Genomic DNA, 10564 nt, shown 5'->3' with positions numbered 1-10564 from the left:
AACTCACTCTGTAGACCAGGCTGGCCTCGAACTCAGAAATCCACCTGCCTCTGCCTCCCGAGTGCTGGGATTAAAGGCGTGCGCCACCACGCCCGGCTTAGTAGTTTTTTATATCACCACATGCTTGCATAATGATCACGAATAATTGTGGTTTCGAACATTTCATCATTTCTATCTCCCTTGCCTCAATAACTGAATTCACTTCTTTGTTAGTAGTCAAGCTAGTGTTTTAGACCAACATTCAAAAACTAAAATCAGCCTCAGTATGCCGTGAGTCTTGTTCCTTCTGTGCCAGGCTTACGAGTAGTTTTCTTGGATTTTTTTTTAAATCATATTTACTCATTTGCTTGTAAGGACAGATGATGATGCCTCTTCACCACAGTAAGCATCCAGAAGTCAGAGACAACTTGCAGGATCTGGTTCTTTCTTTACACCATGTGTGTCTCAGGAGTTGAACTCAGGTATCCAGGCTCAGACTCACTCTCTGAAAACTCTATGTGAGACTTGTTAGCTTAGTTCTGTAGAAAATATCTGGCATGAGTTCACTTTTGCTTTCTATGTATTTGCTTATTTTTGGCATTTAATACAATATTGATTTGATTTCATTATAATGTTCTTAAACTATGTGACATTTTGTGTCTATGTTCACACAGTATAATTGTTTTAATAGTTTATTTCTGTTGCAACATACATCAGTACTTCATTATATTTTGAAATTTATAAGTGATTTCAGTTGTATAAATATTTAACATTTTGTTTATCAATTTATCAATTAATAAGTTGACATTTGAGTTATTTTCAGCTCAGGGATACTGGGAATAATATTTCCGTAAATATTGTAAAAACTGTTGTATGGATCTGTGTTTTTAGTTTGGAGGAGAAAAAATAGTAAAATCTCTGGGCTGTATTGAAAATGAACTGTTCTAACTTTTAAAACATGTCAAAATGATTTTTGAAGTGCCTATATCATTTCAATATACTACTATGCATGCACTTAAAACTTAAAACTTATTATATAAGCACCACCTCATATAAGAAAATTACCTTACATTATTTTATGCTACTTTTGAGCAAACTGAAAATGTAGAGGCTACAGAAAATTTTGACTATTAAAGATCTGTGCTTAGATACCTCTCATGTAGTAAAGTAAGACTGAGCTATTACTATCTTTCATTTCATGAAAAGTTTAATTACCTATTGCTGTTATAAATTTCAGCAAAATTACAGGATAGAAAACCATGAATTATATTATGGAATATAGATCACCAAAAAAAAAAAATATATTGGGATTAAAATGGAATTTCAACACCCATTTTTAAAGCAAAAATAGGTGGGTAGGTGCTACAATGTATCGTACCAAATTCTAGTCCCCATAACAGCCCAGTGTAGAGTCATCCAGCTGTTCTATTCTGCTTCCTACATTAAGAGCTGTAATGGCAAAGAGGACTTTCTTATTTGCTGACAGTTATGTTGATGATGCAGGAGGCAAAATAGCATTTCTCTTCTGGGCAATGTTAATTATGGAGCGCTGACAGGAGTTCAAAAATAAATCCAAGTCCTTCAAGGCAATACCCCACATCAATATAATGCAGAAAGTGAGACACACAGAGCATTGTGGGAGAAGTGTATGCTTCGCACAGTGTCCCTTCTCCTTCAGTAAGTAATGGGACCCAGGTTGTTTCTAAAGCACAATGATAGCTTGAAGATGGATTCTGTCTACCCAACATGTTTATATAGGTGACTCAATTACTAAGAGAAGAAAGAACACACATTCTTATGCTCTTTTATGTTAATCTGACTAAAGTTCCTACAGACTGACAGGGGTAGAATAAAATAAGTTTTGGAATAAAATATAGACATTTGTCTCCTTAGTACTAAAACATTTCTACACCAAAAGCATACTTTCTGAGCATAGAGTAATAGCAACTAACATAAAGTAATATGATCAATTAAATGAGATTTGATTCACATGATGAATGTAACATAAGCTCCTCTTTTCACTCTGCAGTCATTGCTTAATTCTTATTAGGGTAACTAAAGATGGGAAATTAACACAGGTAGAACACCTGGTTATCATAGCAGGGTTAGAAGTTACCTGAGCCCTATGTTCAAAATATGTGAATCAATAAATATTTATTATCTAATTACTAAAGCATAATTTAATATAACTATTATTGTCTTTATATTTTGAAACATAAAAGCTTGCATATATATTTATAAATATGAATATTTGAAATTTACATATATGTATATATATTATGTGATAAATTGATTTTACCAGGAATATATTATATTGAATATTAATTTCCAGTTACTTCTCTATTACAATGTTATTTATAGTTCCCTACTAACTTATCCAATGCACATAACAAGTTTATTTACTGTCTCCTCTTTTTGGTCATTTGGATGATATATTTGCTGATTTCAACATTGTTTATCTCAATGTCATTGTACTTCTTTGACATGTAAATGAGTAGTTAATACTGATTTTCTAGTGTTTTTTTTACTTATCTATATTCCCTATGTTTTTGTTTTGTTTTGTTTTTGTTTGTGATATATATATATATATATATATATATATATATATATATCACAGTGTTCATATATAATATACATGATATATATCAACAATTAATGAAAGCATCCATATGTTAGAGCAAAATGAGATATATGGGAGGATTTGGGGAAATGGTAAATGATGTATTTATGTTATAATATCAAACATTTAAATAAAAATCTTGTCTATCTCCATTTAAAATAAGAAGCCCTTAAACAATAGTGAAGTTTAATCAACTTGTCCAAGGTCAAATAACAAAAGAAATATTAATATTTCCTACCTAAGTTTGCCTAAACAGCAAGCAATGTTACTTAATAATATTATCTTGAGAACATATAACCAAGTTGTAAAAAGCATTGTGGTCCAGTGTGTGAGTGAAACGCATGTAAGACTGAGCTCTAAGACTAGAGTCAATCAAATACACCATATACAAAAGCACAAAGGTTTTCTTTGTTGCTTCTTCCTAAGGCTGGGAATCATCTAAATGACAAAAAGAGGAGAAAGCAGAGCAATTACATTTTGCTTCATGCATTGTGTGAGGTAGTAGGTAACTGGGAATGCATTGGAGTAGGAATTTGACATTAAAATACTTTATATTCCTAGTAAAAATCCACTTACCATGCAAAATTTACCTAACTAAGTCTTTCTTTTGGTGATATTCAGCCTCACTCAGTGTCTCTTTCCATGTAAACATGGGCTTGCCCTTCTCTGTGCTTCCATAGTTCTACACAGAAATCATGCAGTGTGTTCTTAGATATTTGGGTGATTCTCTTCCCTAAATGGGCATGGCTTCTACAAGGGCAGAAAACAAAATCTAGTTCAGTTATTACCCAACTTGAATATTATGAAGCAAAGCTAGGAAGTATTTAAAGCATCCACTGAAGAATGAATACACATTTAACATTTCCTTTATTTAAGAATGCACTAAAAGTAATAAGCTTCCTGTTGCTTAGCCATCCGTACACAAGAAGAAAGGGTTATACTTTAGGGTGCTGGTTCTTCTTAGCTTACCAGGATGTGTGCTGAACACAGAAAGGACCTGGGATTTCAGCAATCATAAACTCTGCATACCATGGTTTGAAGATATCTGAGTCTGGAAATGTCTGATTTAATGTACAGGATTTAATTTGAGATTTATTAACTTTCATGTAGTATATAAATTGGCTACCTAAGCTAAGTTTACATTTTCTCTCTTAAAAGGATAAGCATTCAATTTTTTGATTTGAAAGACATTGGATGTTAAAGGTTTAAAGTAGCAACAGTAAATCCACTGTTATTTTCACCATTTTATTAGAGCTAAAAACCATCTCAAAACTTAAATCATAATTAATAATTTGGTTCAGCATTTTGGTTTTGTTTTTCTCTGAAACTGAAGTGAGACGATTAAGTTATTAAGCAGAATTGTTCATTTTCACTTCTATATGATCACAACACACAAATATGAAGTATTTACCAAAAGATTGCAAAGTCACCCTGGAAGTGAGAAAAGCGAATTGCTACATGAAGTTTAGTGAGGAAGAAAAACCCTCTCACCCTTGGCCTCTACAGTCAGTATTTTCAGATTATCTAAAGCAAATCAAAGAATGGGGCATCAGGAAGAAAGTCAAATGGAAAAGGACCAGCAGGAAAGAAAGCACACCAGAGCCAGTTAGCAGTAGCCAAAACAGAAAGGTGGCTTTTAAGTTACACTCCATCAATGGCTGAACCTTCTTGAAATGCAGTGAGATGTGTATAGGTGCTTCTACATAAAGGTGCTTAAGGCTGTTGAACCTCCCACAGCCTAAAAATATTTCTACTTACTTGCCAAGGTATTTTTTTTTTCATTGTGCAATAGGAAAAAAGAATTGTTACACACAGTGGGTTAACCTTCTGCCTCCCATTTAAAAGTAAGGATTTTTTGTTAGTTTGTTTATGAGAGTGAAAGGAAATGTTTACTTAATTCTTCTCCAGCTCTGGTCTCAGAAGTGCAGTTCGATGATGCGCTCATATCTGCTCCTCTTGCCAAGCTCGAGCTTGTTTGAGTCTTTAAGAACTTCACTCAAGAATCAAAATGTATTCAGAAACTGTGGACTGACCATGGTGGACTGGAGAGAGTGCTCTGCAAACCAGTTTCAATAACACAGAAAAGGCACCGTGGGGGGCTCTAAACACAAAGTCTGATTCAACCTTGATATCCATTAAGAGACAACTAGAGAGTTGTAAAGGCTTCCTTTACAATCAACAAATATTGAAACCCAAATCAAGGTTGATACCATTTCTGACTGGCATACTTTTCCTGAGTAATGGGAAACTTTATGCATTATGAAATAAAAACAACTGTGAAGATGTTTGGTGAGTGCTTTCTTTATGCTAGACACAATTCTTCATTCTTCATATGCACAGCGTTACTGATTTTGATAATAAATTTTGAGGTCAGTGCTGTTATTGTGGTCCTTCTGACAACAATGGAAACAATGCAGGAGATGAAGTAATTTTTCAAGGGCATCCAAGTAGCAAATAAGTGTCCGTGCTCTTAGGCTGAAATATTGCCTGTAACATAAATCTATAAAAAAGGAATCTCTGCTTTTCACAAATTATCTCACTCCCTCGTCCCGCCCCCCTCTCCCTCTCCCTCTCCCTCTGGCTCTGTCTCTGTCTCTGTCTCTGTCTCTGTCTCTGTCTCTATCTCTGTCTCTCTCTCTGCCTCTGCCTCTGCTTGCCCTTCCCTGCTCTCTCTGGCTATATAGACAACACAGTGGGTTCTTTAGAGAACAGATCATGTTTCCAGATCTGTGTCCAGACATACGTATGTGTCTGTCTACATATCTAAGAACACTTACAGTACAAGATACAATCAGAAAATTATAAACTACATTCTTTTCAGAAGGATTGCTCTTTTGTTCTAAGAACCATAAGATTTTGTGAGATAAAGCACAAATGATAATCAATTTCTCGTATTATATTTATCTCATTTCAAACATAAACAGTATGATATAAATAAACATACTAATCATATTGTTATCTTATGAAAATTCAAAGAATCTAATAATTTTCACAATAGAAGAATCATGACCTGTTTTTGAGCATAGTTGCCTTGTTAAAAACAACTATTTTTTTCTTTTTTTTTAAATTATTATTTTCTTTATTTACATTTCAAATGCTATCCCGAAAGTTCCCGATAACATCCCCCAGCCCCTGCTCCCCTACCCACCCACTCCCACTACTTGGCCCAGGCCTTCCCTTGTGCTGGGTCATATAAAGTTTGCAAGACCAAGGGGCCTCTCTTCCCAGTGATGGCCGATTAGGCCATCTTCTGCTACATATGCAGCTAGAGACATAAAAGAAAAAACAGCTATTTTTTAAACAAGTAGCTTATTACCTCCAGTAGAGTAAAAACTATATCACATCTATGACACATGGCTATCTACTGACTTGCAAAGATACTCCTGTTGTTAAATTATAAATGAAATCTATTAGTTTGAGATATTTTGTGTGTATAAAGTTTATGAATACATTAATTTAAATTGAGATATTTAGACAGAAATAAATTGTATTTGTGGTATTTACAAATAGAGTTTAAGATAACAAACCCACAGCAACAGTATTTCAGTGCATCTGACACACAGTTCCCAAAGATGTTGCCACACACAAGAGAAGTCAAAAATTCTGAATTTCAATTCATTTCTTTATGTCAGTCTAGACTTGCCCTGTCCCCACTTCTCATTGTTAATCCAGAGAATAAACTCATCAATCTTCTGGCCAACAACACATTGACTTAGGATTTCCACAACCAAGTTACATTTTACATTATATTGGATCACGGAGTACCACAGCGGTGAGATAAAGATGAAAGATGAGAGAATGGTACCTAAGTATTGGAAATGGTCAACTACAAACAAAAGAAAAGTATATAAGGGGAAAGCTATTGATTGTGTTATTCCTGACATGGCACACCACTTCATAACAAGTGCGCCTTGTCAACAGCATGTGACTAAGGGTTTCAGACCACAGAATACTCCTAGGACAGTTCCACCACTGACTTTATTTAAGTGACAGGAAAAGTTATTTGTGAGATTGGAAACCCAGCAGGCCTGCCTTCCTGAAATGCAGTTATCATGCACCAGAGACCCAAATTATTTGGAAACTCACTATCAATAGCTTGTAGAAACTGTCTACAGAGCAAAGTATTTAAGTTAGGCATTCTGAGGTGTTCATGGGACTAAAGAAAAGCTCAGGACCAGCAATCTCTATCACCACACCACTGAAAACACAAGATGACATGAATCTTATATCACATTCAAGAGCTATTTACAAATGATAAGTCAACTCATGTGCCTACTTCTCAGAAATGTAACTTCAAAGTCTCAGATTCAATCTCTGATTTTTTTTTTTTTTCAGGTCGGTGACCCTCTCAATGAGATAAGCTAATGACTGAGTTCTTGTGCCCCTCTTGGTCTGATATTTAGGTGTTCAGTTCCATTAAAATAGAGAAATTTGCTCACCTGCTACCCTGTGGCTTATCCTCTCAAAAATATGCTGGTCCAGGCTGGTCTTTGTTCTTTCATGGCACTCACTCTTGATTATTCAGCATTAGGTGATCTTGGACAAGTTATTAAGTCTCTTTGAGCCTCAGTATCCTCTTCATCAAATAGAGATAATGACAGTAAACACTTCATTTGGTTTCTGTGAAGATTAAATGAGATAATCTATGTGTTTATCATACCATTCACGCATACCGACATTTGAAAATGCTACCTGTTGTTATGATTTAGAATTTAATACCTGGGGATCATTTTTAAAAAGAGAGATTTTTATCCTTTTCCAAAAGAAATGAAGACAAACAAATATATGTCCTGCACAAGAATTACAGCCATTATCTTATGGGCTTCAAGTTAATTGCTGATAAGGTGTGCTATATTTGAAAGGAAATGATCATGTCTTTCAGATTGGAGAATGGAAAAACAAGCGTATACAAGAGAGTTAGGTTTTGCTAGAGAAACACACAGCCTTACTTCGTTTCTCTTTTTGCATGTACTAGAAAGAGGAAGCAATACAGGGGTTTAGTGGAGGGGAAAATTATCACTAGTTCTGGTTCTACTTCTCTTTGTATTCATTCACTCATTAATCCATAAAATAGTGTCCATTTAATAATTACACTTTTTTGTTGAACCTACCATTTACTGAAGCAAAAAAATCATGCTTATGCTGAAAGTTAAGAAATCCTTATCTATACGTACTACTGGCATTCAAAGAAAGAGCCAGCCACTCACAGTCTTCATGAGTGACAGATACAACCACACTCTTGAAGCAATATTGTCTGGTAAAAAAAAAAAAAAAAGAGGTATCAAGACATATTCAAGTATGTTAAAGAACTGGGTATCTACAGCTTATGCTGACCATGCCACAGAAAGGGAGAGCATTCTACCACCTGCACATATTCATAGAAGATTCAGAGTTTAGGCCACTATTAATACATAGCTGGTATGTGCCAGTTCCTAATAATGCCAGCCAGATGAACTGTGACTTTTTAAAGTAGCTTTTACAAGTCTCCTGAAGTCTAAATCTGTGCACTGCCCACAAACCAGTGGGGGTTTGTACTCTGAATCTAATACACTGAATTCTTCTGATACAGTGCTTTTTCATTGATATTGGTGTGTGAGCTACTGGGTGCTTTATCCTGAATGAATCAATGCACTCATCAATCAAGCTCACAGTATGGAAGCAGAAAGGGAAAACCTAAATGTTTCAAATGAATACAGTTGGAAGGATTTATTTGTTATTGACAATGCTTGTTTATTTGATGCTTTGTTTTGGTTTTACGGAACATACATGTGCCATGTTTAGAGAGAATCATTTTGTTTTTTCTCCTCGTACAGCTTTGCCTTTCTTAGAGGTATTAGGCAGAAGTAAATATCACCATTTGTCTGCTCATAAGAAGTATATAAGACATTTACCAGTGGTTCTATTTTATATTTTTGAGGATTTCATAAATGTATAGAAGGACATATGGTAATTTACATACTCATTTCAACTTTCAACTATTGTGTTCCTCAATAACGTATCCTCTTAATTTTGTTAGATTTAATCTTTCTTAAAATTCTTTAAGAATGTTACATATAAACACCATTATGTCACTCTTTTCCATTCCTCCTCTCAATATATGTTCCTGCTTTTTATAAATTAATAAGTTAATTATTGCTACAAAAGCACATAATCATACACATACTCAAACACACACTGTGTATATACAACTAATTGAATCTATTAAGCACTGTACATATATAAATGCATCCATGGATGAGCACTTGGAAATGGACAGACAGCCTATGAGTGAGCCTATCTTTCTTAGAAGACATTGGGTTCCTGTAGATACTCAGTTATGAAAAAGACCTTATAGAATTCCCTCTATTGTTTTACTGTTTGTATATAAGGAACCTTAATATTGATATTTCATGGGTATATATTGTGTTTTCTGTCTAGAGGGGACACTATGTAGTGTAGATGTACTAGGGCTTTGAGTTTGTAATCTTTCTTCTCTCTCTATTTTTCTTTGATCCTTAGTTATAGGGATTGTGTTGTAGATGTATCAATTGGTTAGGTATCTCTCAGTGATCACTTATTCCTGAATTTTGATCAGGATTATTTAGTTGTGGATCCCTTTAAGAGTCTATAACTTTTGCAAATGGAAGCTTTTTGGAAGAGAATTGTGAGTCACACTTATCCATGACTATAACAATACATATTTAGAATAAAATTGGAGATGACATTTGTTTAGGAAAATGGTGGTACAATTTACCTGTATAAGTTATAGGGTAATTTAGTACACGGAGAACTTACAAGTGGCTATAGATAGAGGCTCTCCTCAATATCTATCAAATGCTAATAGCTCCTCAGTAAGGTGTGGGTCAGGAGGTCATCTCCTCACAAAGTCAGGGGTTTGGGCAGCATTGATTTTGAACTGTTGTTTCTTGGAAAGAATGAGGCACATCTTTACCCATGAGATGATGTATTGACTCCATGAGTATGATCCCCAATCTAGGGACTAATTTTAGCCTACTAGTAACACTAGACTGGTAAAAAATGGATTTGGACCTTATGTGCATTTATACATAGAGCTTTAATGATGATAAAGTTGATATTTGAATACTAAAAGAAGGCAGCATTTCCTTGTCCATCAAAACTACAGACAAAGCCGGCGGTGGTAGCACACGCCTTTAATCCCAGCACTTGGGAGGCAGAGGCAGGCAGATTTCTGAGTTCAAGGCTAGCCTGGTCTACAAAGTGAGTTCCAGGACAGCCAGTGCTATACAGAAAAACCCTGTCTCGAAAAAAAAAAAAAAAAAAAAACCTACAGACAAGACAATTAATTCAATATTTCCCTCAATCCACAGTTGTTCAATTCAGACATCATATGAATCCAATTGATACTGGAGTAATTAACTAAATCTAGAAGGGTCCTTACACTCAATATTCTATGCCAAACATCTACCTCCCTGGGTACTGGGATGATGAATGGGAGTAATACCTGATTCATAAGAGGTAGTCTTATGTTCTGCATGGGTTATGTGACATTAAGCATTGTGCACTGAGAATAATAGTTTAACACTATTAAGGTATGTATGTGGAGTCTTTTATGTGATGAAAACATTTGCTTTTTTTGTTTTGCCAGCTACCTCAGGTATCTGAAATACAATAAAACACTCAATGGATGACTGCAACAACTTGGAAAGTACCTTATGACCTGTGCTCATAAAACACCAATCAGATTGACACCTCTCTTCAGAACAAGAGAATGGGGGTTACAGGGAAATATCACAGAAGGACATTTAATAAATCACAGAAGTCCAACATCGGCCCACGCCACTCAACTCAGGAGGATACTGATCTTCCTGTGTCACTTAGAGTGTGATCCTCTTGAAGGGACATAGAGAAGCCTGTCACGAGGCATGACTGCTTGGAGTTCTAGCAGTATATTAATCATTTTACAAAACTGTAGGTACAGGTTATGTATTCAATTAGGACTGCAAC

General features: G+C 35.1%; 1 protein-coding gene across 2 annotated transcripts in view; it reads right to left on the bottom strand.

Annotated features, from left to right (window-relative positions):
* The window catches only part of Lrrc4c (leucine rich repeat containing 4C), a 1191813-nt gene that overhangs the window by 965525 nt on the left and 215724 nt on the right, over positions 1 to 10564 (bottom strand). Inside the window, exon 2 of one of the 2 annotated variants that reach the window (XM_021194266.2) lies at positions 7039 to 7219. The exons of the other annotated variant lie outside the window; for it this stretch is intronic. The gene's annotated coding sequence lies outside the window, so the exon portion shown is untranslated. The remainder of the gene's footprint in view (positions 1 to 7038; positions 7220 to 10564) is intronic. 2 annotated transcript variants of the gene reach the window in all.

The sequence above is a fragment of the Mus pahari genome, chromosome 3 (assembly GCF_900095145.1).
Source record: "Mus pahari chromosome 3, PAHARI_EIJ_v1.1, whole genome shotgun sequence".
Lineage (NCBI taxonomy): Eukaryota > Metazoa > Chordata > Mammalia > Rodentia > Muridae > Mus > Mus pahari.
The sequence above is the reverse complement of the archived record's forward strand: the minus strand, read 5'-3'. Positions and strand labels throughout refer to the sequence as shown.